This window comes from Cupressus sempervirens, chromosome 9, assembly GCF_028749045.1.
Source record: "Cupressus sempervirens isolate cs-2001-9-10 chromosome 9, ASM2874904v1, whole genome shotgun sequence".
In the NCBI taxonomy this organism is placed as follows: Eukaryota; Viridiplantae; Streptophyta; class Pinopsida; order Cupressales; family Cupressaceae; genus Cupressus; species Cupressus sempervirens.
This window is the reverse complement of record NC_143126.1, coordinates 121,046,809-121,063,438: the sequence shown is the minus strand read 5'-3', so window position 1 is coordinate 121,063,438 and position 16,630 is coordinate 121,046,809. Positions and strand designations below refer to the sequence as shown.

Sequence of the window (16,630 nt, the reverse complement as noted above, 5' to 3'; positions counted from 1 at the left end):
GAAGTGAATGTGATGCTGGAAGATATCTAAAAAAAACTTGGACAACCAACACTATGGCCACCCACCTTTCAGTTACAGCAGATTAACATGGGATAAAACCCTTGGGCACTCTAATGGCGCAGCCGGTAACAATTGGGACACAACCATTTTTACTGGATTTTGTAGTTATTCCATTAAAGAGAAGAGGGTACGACGCCATCCTGGGACGGGGGTGGTTGGTGCAAGCTAAGGTAAAGCATGATTGGAAAAGGAATACTCTGTCAATGGAGAAAGGAGGTAGGAGATTTATAATCGATTTGCATACACAGATGGTAGGAGAAGAAGCAGTGCCGTTGGACTCAGAAGGCGAAGGCAAGAATGATGACGAAGGAAAAAAAAGGATGGAACCAGATGATGAAGGGGAGCTAAGATTGGAAGGAGGGTCAACTGATGATGACTTAGATTCCATGAATGGACTGCTATATTGGCAAATGGGAGATTATGAGGTCTTTCCGAGCTGCAATATTTTGAGTATCGAGGAAGGAAAAGAAGGCCATAAGTTTCCAAAGGAGTACAGTGAATTGAAGGAAGGAGAAGCGCAGGTGGATGAAACACTGGCCCATACGTTCAGTAAAGATAAACCGATAAAGTATGAAGAGCCAACAGTGAAAGCAATGAACTTGTGTGATGAGAAAAATCCGAAGAACATTTTTGTAGGAGACGATTGGAACCCAGTATTAAAGGCAGCAGCATTCAGAATATTTATGGAGTACAAGGATGTTTTTGCTTGGACATATAAGGACTTAAAAGGAGTACCAACAGAGCTACGTGTCCACCGAATACCATTAATTGAAGGTGCGGTACCCGTACGGAAGTGACCGTACCGAAGGAATAAGAACTATGCAGCATGGGCCGTGGAAGTTGCACAAAATAGGTGGAAGGTATGGCGTCAGAAACGTTTAAAATTAAACAGATTTCAACCTGGTCAGTTAGTACTAAAGAATAATAGACGAAATGAAATAAGGCCTGGAAAATTTAAAGTTAAATGGGTTGGACCGTATAAGATACGAGAAGTTGGATATAACGGAGCAATTAAATTGTGGACACTGGACGGAAAAGAAATACCAGATGTCGTAAATGGATCAAAGTTGAAAATATATAGGGAAAGGAAGGATCCTCTGTGCGCAAGAGAATGAACGAAGAAAAGATATCTGTAAATAATGTAAATAATGTACATATGTATAATATTAAAGTCGAATATAGTTAAAAAATCAAGTGATAAACTGTAAAAGTATGAAGTGATAAAATGAAAGATGAAGCATAAAATGTATTGGAATTCTGGAGGAACAAGAGCCTGTAGTACGACTATAGAAAACATTATCAGATGAAAAGTATGCAGAAAATGGAGCAAAATAACAAAATGAAAATAAACGGAGGAAATTTTAATAAAGTGAGTTCAGAAAGAATTGAAAAAATGAAGGGCTTCTTCCCATATAAAAATGAAGTTTGTTGTTAAATCTTGCTATCTAATTTATATATTGTATGTTAGTCTTTAGATGTTAAATCTGTCCTGCTTTGATTTTAAGTTTCGCTGTGCTTAGCTCTAGATTTGTTCCATTGTTCAACAAAAATAAATTAATGTGGATAACTAGTGATGCAGTCAAAATCTGGTTTAGTTGCTTGTGGTTGTGCTAATCCCCATTTGTTGTGTTTGTATAATTGAGAATTTATGTGTCCTGACTCAGTCAATTCGAAGGCCTAGAATTATCAAGAAAGATAGCTTAATGTATGAAATATAAAACAGCTTGATGAAGTTCTGTACATTTTTAAATTGGAAAAGGGCAAAAGTTGTTGACCAGGACTTGAGAGGTGTGGAACTGGAAGCCATTTCAATATTGCAGAGGTAGTGTACATTCAAGATTTGTATGCACTAACTATTTAATTTGACCATATAAGACTGCTGCCCTAAATTATCTAGAAATATAGGTTCACAAATTAAGAATCATATCAACAACTGAAATTTTAAATAAGGTTTAAACAGGACAAGGGAAAATGCAGTTCCAAATAAAATCAGCCCAAACAATAACAAGAATTTATAAAGATTGGCATGTAATAAATATTAAATTGAGCCAATCAATGGAAACGGATCTGTTATAACATATGGCATTACTCACATGAGATTTTATATCCGTGAAGTTTGTATGCAAATTAGAGAAAGAAATAAAATACCAGTACAGCTAAACTTTAACTAACTTCAAAATATACCCCATGAATCTGTCCTAACAAGATGTGGATGCTACTCAAAGAGTCTTGGGTCTATAAAATCTGACTGAAAATTATAAACAACAAAAATCAAATGTGGGTATAACTGAAATCTATGTCACAGGGTTCGCCGAATTTTCGGCTTGAAATTCAAAATTCGGCGAACTCTAAAAAAAAATTAAAAAATTCATAAAATTCGCCTCAAGTTCGTATGGCCGATATTCTGTTGTCATTTTTCAAAAATAATATTTTATTGTGGGGTCGTTTTAGGGTTTTCGACTTTAAAATGTAATAAATAAACACTGCCGGTCGTTGTAACTACATCACGAGTGTTTTTGGTGTTCGCTTTCGAAGTTTTTGAGGCTTCTGAAGTTCTGAGGCGAATTCCTGAGGGCATCATCCACTGTGGAGGGCAGAAACACTGTTGAAAAATCGTTTGTAACCGTTGGAGGCTGGAGGAAGATCGCTGGGGGCTAGCTACAGGCTGGAGCGACTGACCGAAACCCTTTCAAACTTTAGACGGAGGCTCACGCGGACGGCAGACGGACGTTCACGTGGACGACAGAGGTAGGCATCCACATAATGTTCATTGTTCTGTAACTTGTTGCCTGCAACGGATAATGTTCATTGTTCATCATGTTCAGCAAACTTGCAAAGTATTTTAGGTTTGATAAATGTTTTATGCCTCCTTTCGCTAAACTTTTTTAAGTTTTATAAATGGTATGATTTTACTTATAAAGTTTTAAAGTTATGTTTTAAAAATATTGTTTTTTATTATTATTATTTTATAATGTTATGTTTTCAACTTTTTTTATTATTAAAAGTTCTAAAAATATCATAATACATAAAGTTAAGCTATAAATATTAAAAGTAAAACAATAATAGATTATTTTAATATAAAATATTAAGATTTTAAACATCACGTAATATTAGATTTATATTTTAATATAACAATATTTATCATAAAACAATAATAAACAATAGGATTTTATATATATTAAACTGTTATATAAATATTTAAATTAAAATATTATATTTATTTTCATAAGCTTTTAATATTTCCTTTGTATAATTATTTAATTTTGTATGTATTATTTATTTTTAAAGCAAAGTGCAAAATAATTTGACTTAATATCATTATTTATTTTTAATAATAAATATTATTTATTTATTTATACTATGTAATTTTTATTTATTATTTATTATTTGTATATAAAATAAAAAACTAATGTATATTAAAACATAGAAAAAGTATTATGTACTTACTTTATATTTTAAAACAAATAGATTACTCAAGTGGTTTTGTTTTGTTAGATTTAGATTTTACTTAGTTGTTAAAAGTTTAATATTTTTTAATTTTAGAATATTTTTATTTTTTTATAAGAGTTTAAAAAGATTATTTTATGTATCTAGTTAATTAAAATGAAGTTTCGTATTTGTTCATGTTTCATTATAGAGTTTGAATTAATTACTTCTTATATTTCCTTTTAATGTCTTCAAAAAAATATCGAATGCTTTTTAATATTAATTTTCTTTTGCATCATGCAGGTTGTAATTGAATGGCTGCCAAAAAATCAAAGTTTGAAGTATGGAAATATGTGACAAAAGATGGTGCTAAACTCTATTGTACTAATTGTAAGAAAGATTTTACAGGAAGCCTAACAAGGGCAAGAGACCACTTACTTGGTATTAGTGGGGGTACAGGAGGAGGTGTTAGAGCATGTCCAAAAGTGACGGATGCAATGGTAGCTAATATAGAGAGAGAACTAGCCCTTATGAATGAAGCTGACAAAAAAAAGATACAAAAAAAACAAAGAATTCAAGAGGATGTGTCTAGGTTCACATCTGTGTCATCCTCTAGTGTTCTCAAGTCTTCATCCACAGGTGCAATAAAACAGAGTGGAACATTAAATAGCTTTTGGAAACCAATAGAGAGACAAGAGGTGGATGATGCATGGGCTGATTTTTTTTTTACGAGTGCTGTCCCATTCAATACGGCAAGGAATCTCCATTTTCGTAATGCAGTTGTGAAAACAACAGAGTTCGGTAAAGGCTACACACCTCCATCTTCAGAAGCTTTAAGAACAACTCTTTTAGAGAGGTCCAAAGGCAGAGTGACAGGAAAGTTAGATGTGATTAAAGCTTCTTGGAAGGCAACAGGTTGTACTATATTGAGTGATGGGTGGTTAGATATATGTCAGAGGCCTTTGATTAATGTTTTAGTGGCTTCCCCTGAAGACGTTGTGTTCTTGAAAGTGATTGACACAACCAATCAAAAGAAAACTTCAGCATATATTTTCCAAATATTAGAAGAAGCTATTATTGAAGTGGGGGTAGAAAATGTGGTTCAGGTGGTCATTGATAGTGCAGCAAATTGTGTGGGAGCTGGGAAGCTGATTGTAGAGAAGTACCCACAGATTTATTGGAGCCCATGTGCAGCCCATTGTTTGGATTTGTTGCTTCATGACTTGGCCAAGTTCCCATGGATATATGAAGCAATTTATAGGGGGAGATCAGTTGCAAATTTCATTAGAAACCATCGTCTCACCTTGAGTCTTTACAGGAAACATGCATCGAGAGAGTTGTTGAAGTCTTGTGACACAAGGTTTGCTTCATTCTATATCACATTGAGGAGAGTAACTGAAGAAAAAGCAGCTTTGAGATCTGTGATTTGTTCTAATGAGTGGGAAAGTTCAGCACTTTCTAAAAGTGCTAAGGGGAAGAACATAGAGCAAATCATTTTAAACAGCAATTTTTGGGAAAGTGGATCAAAGGTTTTGAACATATGTGGTCCAATTGTTGATGTTCTTCGTATGGTGGATGGTGACGCTCCTTGCCTTGGCATGCTTTATGAAAGCATGGACCGTTGTAAAAAATCCATTCAGAGAGCATTGAAAAATGTGGAAGCAGAGTACATGAAGATATGGGAGGCAGTTGATTTCAGGTGGAAAATGATGCACACACCTCTACATGCAGCAGCTTGCTATTTGGAGCCCAAGTTATTTCGTATCGATAGACAAAGTGATAGTGAAATTATGGCAGGCCTTTATGATGCCATTAGCAAGTATGAGCCGGATCAAAGCATTGCAGCTTTGATCAGGGACCAATGTTGGAGATACAAGAAAGTAGAAGGGATGTTTGGAATGCAAGCAGCACAATATGACATGGCACGAGTTGAGGTAACTGGGTATAGATGGTGGATGAGCTATGGGGCGCAAACTCCTGAACTACAGCGCTTTGCCATTAGAGTATTGAGTCAGGGAGCAAGTTCATCAGCATGTGAGAGGAACTGGAGTTGTTTTGACCACATTCATTCTAAAAAGAGGAACAAGCTGCTGTCCGGAAAGTTGGGAGATCTTGTCTATGTTCACAGCAATTTGAAATTGCTCATGAACCAATCAGCAAAGGACTCCACATCTTCTTCACAAAAGGGAATTTCCGAAGACATGGCAACTGGACCTCTAGAGGAACCAGACTTCTTGGATGATGAGCTAAGTAGTGACATTGATGATGATTCTACAGTAGATCAACCAAGTGCTCTCAATAACTTGGAGCTTTTTTGAAGTTTAATAGTATTGACTTTTGACTATAATATTTTGACAAGAACTACCTTCGTACTTTTGCTAACTTTGAGCTATTTGAAGTTCTAAACTTTAAAGTATAAAACGCTGATCTATCTTTTGAATAGTAAAAGAACTTTGTAATCATGATTTCACATGTTCCTTATGGGTTATATCTTATAAATGTGATATCTTTTGTTGTAATGATTTCAAATCTATTTTGTAATCTCAAACTATTCTAATTATATGTTGGATATATTGGTAGACATGAAGAGATGTTTTCTATTGTAGTTATGAATTAAAAAGTTCCTTGCATTAAACTCAAACATATAATAATAATGATAAATAACATATTTTTTTGAGAATTACATGAGGCGAATTTAATGTCGAATTTTTTTTCAAGTTTTTTGACTTGTCGAACTTCATCCGAACTTCATCCTTGTCAAACTCGAACTCGAACTCGAACCTTGTGACTTAGACTGAAACTATAATTTGACAGAAGCTTAAGAGCCTACTGTATGGGCCTGTACAAAAATGTGGGTTTCACTGAAACTTGGATCTGTACAAGCATGTGAGTACTACTGAAAAGAACGTTTTAACTTTTGTTTCAGTAGAATCTCAATGCAAACTGAAAACAAGAAAAATACAATGGAGTATAGATAAACTTCTGTAATTCAAAATTGGGTTAAAATTAGTTCATCCATAGCTTAAGCAAGTGGAAATTCCTGAAACGAAATTTTTGTTCATGTACACTCTAAATGCAAATAAAAAGAAAACCAAACGAGATGTCGTTATGGCTGAAAACTATGTGACTAAAAAGAATGTAAATACCAACCTGGTTTAAATCTTGAGAACTTTCACAGACATCTTCGGCAAGCACCTCAGCTTCGAGGAACTGGGCAAGTAATTCTTCATCATCTTCACTGCCCTCCGACATAATATTTATCAATTTCTAGCGAGGACATTGTAAATACCCAATACGAGGATAGCGTGTATAAGTGGACGTCTAATGATCCGCAAATAGAGAGTGGACTGAGCGCAAGACAACCATCACTTGTTTTCTTATTGCTGGCTTGATTAGGGATATTTCATCGTAATTTTATGATTTTTAAGACCCCATAATCAAAGTAAAGATGAATGCTTTTCTGGAGAGGGTTTCGATTGTATAATAAAAATACCTGGTGTGGTCGTCAGTTGCCTAGGTTCTGAAAGTATGGGGAGAGGGAAAAATTAATGGGTATACTTATAAATTTAACGGGGAAATGGTTTAATTAGCCATTTTGGAGGAAAGGTGGTTAGGTGTTTTGTTTTTTTAAGTTTTTTTTATGGTTTGTAGTTTTTTGGGGAGAGAATGGAATGCCGTATCTAATAGGTAATCATAATACTAGTTTATTTATATTTATTCAGATAATATCTATATTAAATACGTGAATTGATATCTCATTTTAATATAGGTCATTCGGAAAGATATCAATCGATGTATTTAATATAGATATTATTTGAATAAATATAAATAAGCTAGTAGCAACCACGCACATGATATACATGTATGATAACTATAATTTATATATATAAGATTTATTACAATATTTTGGTCATTACTAAATACAAGTACATATTTTAAAAAGAATGTATATTAAACAATATTTATTTTTTGTCATTTTTTGGACATCGGTAAAAAGAAATACATATGAATACATTTTTTTTTTTATGAATTGTTTGATACAAAAAATTTGGAATAGTCATATAATTGGTATCATATCAATTATAAACCATAACAAATTTAATACGTCAAACCATGTAGTGTATTGATACAATTCAAGAGTTTATAAATGTTTCAAATAATTGTTATTTAAAAGTTTGTGATATTACAAGTCACAATCATCAATCTAAACCATTACACAAAGCTTGGAGTTTAAGGCAAACTAATTATTCAATTTAAAATAGTTGAAAAAGTTCTACAACCAGTAGCATGTAAATTATAGAGCATAACAAAACATAGGTCAAACCTTGTAGTTTATATCACAATTGAAGAGTTTATAAATTGCTCAAATAACTCTTATTTAAAAGTTTTGTGCTAACAAAGTGGAAATTACATAAAGAGCACCTCATTGTAATGGTGCAAATACATTACATATTCTTCAGTGATTAGAATAGTATTATGACCTTTATTATGCAAGTGATCACGATATACTTGATCCATAAAACTTGTGAAGGCAAAAACCTTTGTATATGTCTCCTTAACCTTATGTGCAACATCTTTCATCCTCATTATTTCTAGCTCTTCAACGTAGTCAATGGACAATGCAGTGTTTTCAATATCCTAAAGAATTTTAGAGCAACACTGTAAAATTGATGTTGTGCACTTATCAATAAGTGTTTCATCATATAGAGTAGAGTTGGCTGAGATGTTTGAACTTGCATCAATAATTTCAGATTCATGTTGTCTGATAGATCCATAGAAAAAAGTGTTAGCTAAGAATCAAACAAAATCAAATCAATGTTAGTATATATAATTTAAGATAATAAATTTGAACATCAATAGGATAAAACAATTTGTAGTTTTTCAATTTTGTGTACTTATATATATACATGCAAGTTTATATGGATGCAACCATTTTAAAGTCATTATATTTTGAAATTATATAATGTACCAATATACTATAATTGAAGCAATTTTGAAAATAAAATGATTACTTCAATATTCTTCTAAACATTTGAGTCTATTTTCTTCAGCTTTTCTTTTGGAAAGTTGTATGTCATTTTTCATTTTCTCATAATGGTCATATGTGAATGGTGGTGTTATTCTAAGACTTTGTAAATACTTCACACGAGATATTGCCACAAATGTCAAACTTGTTCTCTCTCTTGGACCTATATCAATTGTAGCTTTTGAGAGAGTTAGTCCTTGTGATTTATGAATGGTCAATGCCCATGCCAATCTTAAAGGTAGTTGAAGAGTTCTACCCCTTTGTATTGGTATTATTGGGACTATATTTGGTTGATCATCTTGAAAAGGTAATCCAGAGTCATTATCAAATTCAACCAAAACATATTTTGGTGGCTCTAGCGGTTTACTTTTTGGCTTGTGGATAATCTTTCTAATATACCCCAATGCTCCATTGACAAGACTTGCCTCTACCTAAAGATTTGTAGTCATCATCACTCTTGAATTGTTACTGATTAATAATTCAAGGTCAAGCTCTCCATTTGAATAATCTTCTATTGAATTCAATAGAAGATTATTCATTTGTGGAGAACAAATGGACACAATTTTGAAACTCTTCATTTGTGGTAGCATTTAGATTGATAGTTCTCATCATAAGTAATTTCTAGTCTTTAATTTGTGGGTCAGCATCTCTAAGATTTGTTAGAAGTTGACGGAATCTTTTTTGTTCAATGTTTTCCCCCTCTTGTCTAAAAATCTTATCTAAAGTTACCACAGTTTTGAATTCCTCCCACAATAATTTTGCTCATCTTTTGCTATCATACGCAGGTCTGTCACTCACTAGAGGCAATTGACCCAAGTCTCCAACAAAAATCATAGATATACCTAAACAAATTTAAAATAAAAAAACTAATAAGTTGATTAGATTTTATAATGTGTTTAATATTTATATATTGTATTAAATATGACATAATATGATAACATGTACTAATAGAAGTAAAAATACACCTGCAAAGCTTTGGTTTGAACTTTGTGGAAATGCTTGCCTTAATCTTGGATCTATGTTTTCCAACATAGTCTGACCAATGAAGCTCATTTTATCAATCAATATGTATTTGATATGTTCCATTTCCTCTTGAAAACTTGTAAGATGTGATCCTTCTAGTTGTGAAAAATCTTTTACTAGTATTCTTAGCTTTGAATGAATAATGAAAGCTCCAATATTAAATGTTGCAACTCTTGTTGGTGCTAGTAAAAGAAGGGGAGAAGGACCCGACAAACATGCATTTTGAAGGGCTTCACAAATGGCACCAATCAAATATGACTTTCATATTCCTGTTGTTCCTTGAATTATAATGAACAATGGGCCTCTATCTTCATTGGTATGGTAGTGTGTCATAATTATGTTCATTGCCTTTTGTTGTTTATTGCTAAGGGTCGTATAATTGAAGCATTGAGGAATATCATCATATATGAGACATCCATTTTCCTTCATATTTTTTATGAAATTAACTGCTCCCATTGTACACTCCTCACCTTGATATTTAGTAGACCAATTTGTATGGTTATCAATGTCTCTTCTTCTCAACATATCTATTTTTGATAGTTGCATATTTTGACCATTATGAAGTCTAGATATGATTTCCCATTCATTCTCTATAGTATTACTTTCAACAACTTCATCTTCTCCAATATCTGAACCATTACTATTTTTATTTTCCTCTATAATTGTTTCTCTTTGTACAAGCCAAGCATTATAATTGAATGAGTCCCACTTTTTTATTATTGAGTCAATATTCACACCAATATCCCCTTCTATGTCACGAAATGGTTTGTATAGTAATAACTCTGTAAAATAGAATTCTGCCCATTTTTGTGAAGCACGTGGAGGAATGGATGTAAATCTTGGAAAAACTCTAACTATAGTTGCTTTTTCCCTTGGCTCCCATTTATTTTCTCTTTTTCTTTTAGAATTGTATATCCATGATTTTGTTGCATCAATTAGTGTGATGCCTTCAACAGAAAGAGGCCTTTCTTTATATCCATCAATGAACCATTTTGTATTGTCATCACTATTCTCCTCATTATTCAGAGTTATAGATTTGAACACTTCATGTAAGACATTTAGATTGACAAATCTTCTACTACTCTCCATGAGCGAAATCTCTAACAACATGTGACATGTTTCTTGAGCTCCAATGTCCCTTTCTATCATAGTTTTTGTTAGAAGTCTTATATATGCATGTGCAGCTAAATCATCAAGGTTTTCCATGTTTGACAAACACATCAACATCTAGTGGTATGTTTTAGAGCTCTTCTCATCTTTTGATGTATACTTTGCTATGTACTTAATGACTACATGTTTGGACAAAACAGGTTGCCAATCCATATTTTCTCTCCATAATTGCAATATGTGACAATTATGTGAGTTAACTCTATCATCATTTCTTGTTGTCTCAATTTTTTTTTCACTTGTTCCTATGTCTTCGTATCATTTAGATCCAGTAGGATTCAATGGCCAAGGAGCATTATATCTAAAAATATTATAAGAAGGTGAATGAATAATTATTTCATTAAATAAATTATATGTTTTACAATAAAAATATTAATAACTATAATAGTTACATGCAAACCATCTTTCCTTGTTTTTTGTGTAGACATGCACCCTCTCTACAAACTGTGTGATGCTCAACATAGTTTAGTATTTGTTCATAGTCATTATCAATATCCATATCAATAAGTTGTGTTGTATTTTTGAGACACAGATGTTGACCAAAATTTTGGAATGCCTACAAGAAAATAAACATAGTAGACATATGTGCATTATATAAATATAGTTTTGAAACAATATGTAATATAATAACAAGATATTTTTACAGAAAAACAATTTAAAAACACCTATATATTTATTTGATGTGGATCTTCTCTAGGATTCCATGCATGAATAATGCAATGAAAATATTGCTCAATTGTTCTTCGTTCCTTCTCATTTGACCAATCAATAATGTCCATATTGGGAGCACCATTGATCCATAAAAATCCATGCACATGTGGAGAACCTTTATGTTGCCATTCATACCTACACCAAAAATCTTTGACATCCATTCCATTTTCTAGAATTTTTTTTCTAAATATTGTATGTCTTAAATGCATGTAATGTGCAACTATATGAGGATAGTTGATAACATTTTGTTTTCTCCAATTTTGAGCTTCTCGCGTATTGGTTGGGCATGTTTTGGGCATGAGAGCATGTAGATCAGGCCATTGCATATATGTTGCATTTAAGGTGAAAAATATTGTTGGAGTGCCAATTTGGTGAAGCATGTGAGGTTTTGGTTCTTGGAAGAATTGCGAATGTTGGAGAAGGAAGGAATTTTCAGAAAGGAGAAGGTTCTAAGAGGAGGAGCCTCTCTACAATTTTCTGAGGCATAGCAAATTAACATCAGTGTCCAAGTAGGCACTCGTGATTATTTCTCATATTTTACTACACTCTTTCTCTTCCTGTCTTCATCGTGTCTGTTATGTGTGTCTAAATAATTCTCTATGAATGAATCTTTAATTTTGTAATTTGGAATTTGGGCACGCATATTGTTTCATTCAGTTATAGGAATTTAAAATATTATTGCAATCTCCCCTAGTAGAATCAAGATTTGGAAATTGATTCGGGTTTGTGTTCGAATTAAAATAGAATCTTATTATTATGCATTAGTTTTATATGATTTATTAACTAATCTAATTAAATTTAATTTAATTAAGATTAGTTAATAGTAGAAGAAGTGTAATTAATTATTAGTCAATTTAAATAAATGGATTTTTAAATGAGGGCAAAGTAATAGAAAAGAGATATTAATAAGTGTTTAGTGGAATTAAATAATTGAATTATTAATGAAATTGATTTTACTTAAAATCAATGAAGATTATTTTAAATAAATGATTGCCTTGGAGTGTTTTAAGGAATTTGCAAATTAATTATTTAAAAGAGGATAAGTATTATTCTAGAGATTTGAATAATGGGAGATGCTCTTGGAATTAAGGGAATTTCATTTAATTATTAGTAACATTGATTTTAGTAAAATAATGCAATGATTTTATTAAAAGTCAATGGGAATTAGTTTAATGATTTAAATAAGTAAATAATTATCTTTTGACTATTGTAGGCAATTGTTTAAAATAATGGAGGGATAATTCTATGTTTTATTCGAAAAGATAAATGGGTTGACTTGGAGATTAAACGAGGAATCTTATACGCTTGAAATATACTTGAAATTAAATCTGAAAACCTCATGTTTGGCTTAACCATGTGATTGCAAAAGCAAACTAAAACATGTGTTTGTTCCTCTATGATGTTTGTTATTTGAATATCCAGATGAGTTTTATTATTGGGGTGAACGAAGAATACTTTTACCTAGAATATACTTTGAAATGAAAATTGAAACCTCTTACTTGGCATAATCATGTATTTGCATCTTGATTATCTTTGGAAATTGAATGGGGTAATTTTGTATTATATTTGAGCAATCGAATGAGTTAAACCATATCAAGTAAGATGTACCTCTTTAAATTTGAAAGCTCACACTGAAGTGAAAATTAGAACTTTACTGTAAATTGACATTGTGTGTTCAGAGCTAAACTCAAACATGAAACTTACATTGTGGTATGTATATTGTTTGTGTTTTGAGATTTTGGGGTTGACTAGATTGTTGACCAGTCTTAGGTTGTTACCAAAGGCTCAGGGGTTATGTGTTTGTGATGGCATGTTGATGTTATTTGATCTCAATCTTTCTAAACCCAACCATGGTAATGTGATGGTGTGCTCTATGAGATGTTTGTATTTACTGATTGTTATTGCTTTCTAGTCTTCTTGTGTGAAGCTAAGGTGTATGTATTTGAGATACATGACTTAACCATTTTTGAGTCATCGATCAATTATACTTGGATTACTTTTCGGTCGCCTTGATGGGACTGAAGTGTTTGTTTTTTATCTTGATGATGTCATGTTGTGACATGTTTGACTTGACCATTTTGGAGTCTTTGATCAATACTATTTTGAGATATTTTCTGGTTGCTCATGGAGAACCGATGAATATTATGGATTATCATTTAATGCCTTTTAGGGTGAACCCACAATAGTGGGTTACACTTTTTCGGAGGAAGAAATTCCTCCAAAAAAGTCTAGACTCGAAAAATTATCCGTACAATTTCGATCAAAACTTATCATGAAAGTTTCGATCAAATTTTTTTACTTTCTATCGAAAGTAACTTGCGATCGAAAGTATGTACCGGTCAAAGTTTCGATCGAAACTTAAGTCAAGTTTCGATCGAAACAATGAAAGCAGGTTTGCCTACGGGTCTCAAAGTTTGGATCAAAACTTGAATCAAGTTTCGATCGAAACGTTAAGCTGCTAATATATATATGGGTGAAGCCGATTCTCTCCTCATTATTTCGATCGAAAGTTGGAGAGAGACCGGCATCTGCCTTATTGACAGTCGAAAAGGGTATGAAATATTTATTTTTTCCCTTTTTCTATTGTTTTAGTTAAAATTTATATGTTTTTAGTATTTAAATATATGTTTTTTTTGTATATTTTATTTTACTATTCATGCTTAAGCATCTAATGTCATTGTGAATCTCTAAATACACAAATAAGATCATTATTCATCCATATTAGATCTAAATATATAATATTATCTTTTAATTTAAAGTTTATTTAGATGTTTTGAAATGTGTTTAATTTATGTATTTATTACAATGTTGAATGATTAGATTAGATGTAAATTCATTGTTTAAACATATAATTTTATAAATAAATATAACTTTCACCTAGAACCATATAAGCTCGACCTAAATTCATTATTTAAACTATAATCTCGACCTAACCATATAGTTATGTACAATAAAACTCTAAACATATATAACTAAGTACTTAATCACATAACAACTCGCCAAGGGATCCAAACAAAAAACTTCTAGTATTTAAAATGATTTTACTTAAATTGTATTGTACTTTGTTTCATGGATTGAAAATGGATGATGTAAACTATTTTATAAATGTATATTCTTTCAGCCTTTCATACCCTGTGACATGTACAGTGGATGATTGTGCATTCCGAATTAATTTGCCAAGTGGCATTCAGAACAAATGTATATAAATTATTTAAATGGATTGAATTGAAGTAGTTAATATTCTTTCATGTGGATGTGTGATTTATTTTACTTTTAGTACTTATAATTATTTAAAAATGAAATGTAAATGTGCTCATTAAGGAATGCAATCACTTATGTTTTTTATAAATGTAAATCAAATTGTATGTATGTTATTGCTTGCTTAGTAAAACTTTTGATTAGTGCTTTGGATCCCTTGGCTGAGCATCATTTAGGATTAACTATAATGTCAATTTGTATTGAATTTAACTCTAATTATAACCCTTACTATCATCTTAACCTTAATCTTAATTTGCTAAAACCTACACCAGGTAATATATAAATAATTAAATAACTTTTATATCTTACCTTAAGTACTAATTTTATAAATGTCAAACCCTAAAATTGTAACCTTATTTATGATTTAAACTAAATTATCCTAGAGGAGCATCATATCTACATCCACATGTCATGTACATGTGAATCTAAAAATATTTGTACATATCTAATTACATCATTTATTACATAGGAAGGATTTAAATTTTTCATATATATATATATATATATATATATATATATATATATATATATATATATATATATATATATATATATATATATATATATATATATATATATATATATATATATATATATATATATATATATATATCATATCATATCATATCAAAAGAATCATATAGAAATGTCATTTACGACATGTTCGTCATATCAAAAAATGAGTGATATGAAAGCATTATATCTTAATATTTAACACTAAAATAAACTAACCCCTGGGTTAACCCTAAACCAAATTGAATATATCAAACTAGATTGAAAGGTAACCCTGGCCCTTAACTAATTAATATTATACTTATAAACCAAATTGAATTAAACCATGATCATAAACCTAATTATATATCCCAACTTAATAGTAGAAACCTTGAATTTAACCTTAAATTCTTTCCCCAATCATTAACCAAATTGAACCGTTACCCTAAGATTTAACCAAGTTAAACGTTGACCTTAAGACTAAACCAAATCACCTAGGTAAACTAGAACTCAATAATATATTCAACACTTTATTAAAACAAAATTCAAACCTAACTTTTTTGAATTAATCTAAAAGCTCTAACTATAATTCTATATCTAAAACCAAATTTAGCACTTTAAAACTTAATTCAATTTATTAACTCTTGTCCTAATTGAAACCTAAGCATGTAAACCTAATCAAACAGTACAAACCAAATTGAACCCTAATCCTAAAACTAATTAAACATTGATATCAAGGTCTCAAAATGATATAGTGTGCATTATATATATATACATGCATATGTGTCATGATATGTATATTTGCACATATCATGTGCACGTGTGTGTATATATATATGCACATGTATGCACATATATACACACGTGCATGATAGTTATATGTGCAAATATACATATCATGCACATATACGCATATATAGATATATATATATACATATATATGCACACATATTTACTTCGTGGACCTAAATTGTACACTTGACAAGTTTATGTGCACACATGTATGTCTAAAACCTTTGAACATTCAATCTAACTTAGATAGAAATATAACTTGCACACATGTAGTTCTTAAAAGGTCCTTGAGTTACAAACATTATATATAACAACATGTGTTTTGAAAATTTAGTTTTCTTTTAAGGTATATGTTCATTTATGTTTTAGGACTTTTATATATATGTAGACATGTACGTGCATGTTTAATTTTATTAAAACAATTTAGATATGTAAGTTTTTTAATTTTGTCAAATTGTACATACATATGTTAATATAAATTTCAAGTTTATTAATTGTCATACATTTTAATTTAAATTTTCAGGTTTACACATTATACACGCACCTACATACATTGACATGGCTGATCAATAGCCTTCTATCCCCCCCGAGCAGCCTGTCCCCCTTGAGCAGCCTATACCCGGGCCCCAGCAGCCTATCCTAGGCCCTGAGCAGCAGCCCATACCCGAGCCCGAG

At 31.4% G+C, this 16,630-nt stretch overlaps 1 pseudogene across 1 annotated transcript in view; it reads right to left on the bottom strand.

Annotated features, from left to right (window-relative positions):
• LOC149537829 (F-box protein SKIP31-like) overlaps nt 1–6,913 on the bottom strand; it is a 97,093-nt pseudogene extending 90,180 nt beyond the window's left edge. Inside the window, exon 1 of the transcript XR_016355909.1 lies at nt 6,637–6,913. The product of XR_016355909.1 is annotated as an F-box protein SKIP31-like (transcript). The remainder of the gene's footprint in view (nt 1–6,636) is intronic.
• Nucleotides 6,914–16,630: the final 9,717 nt, after the last annotated feature.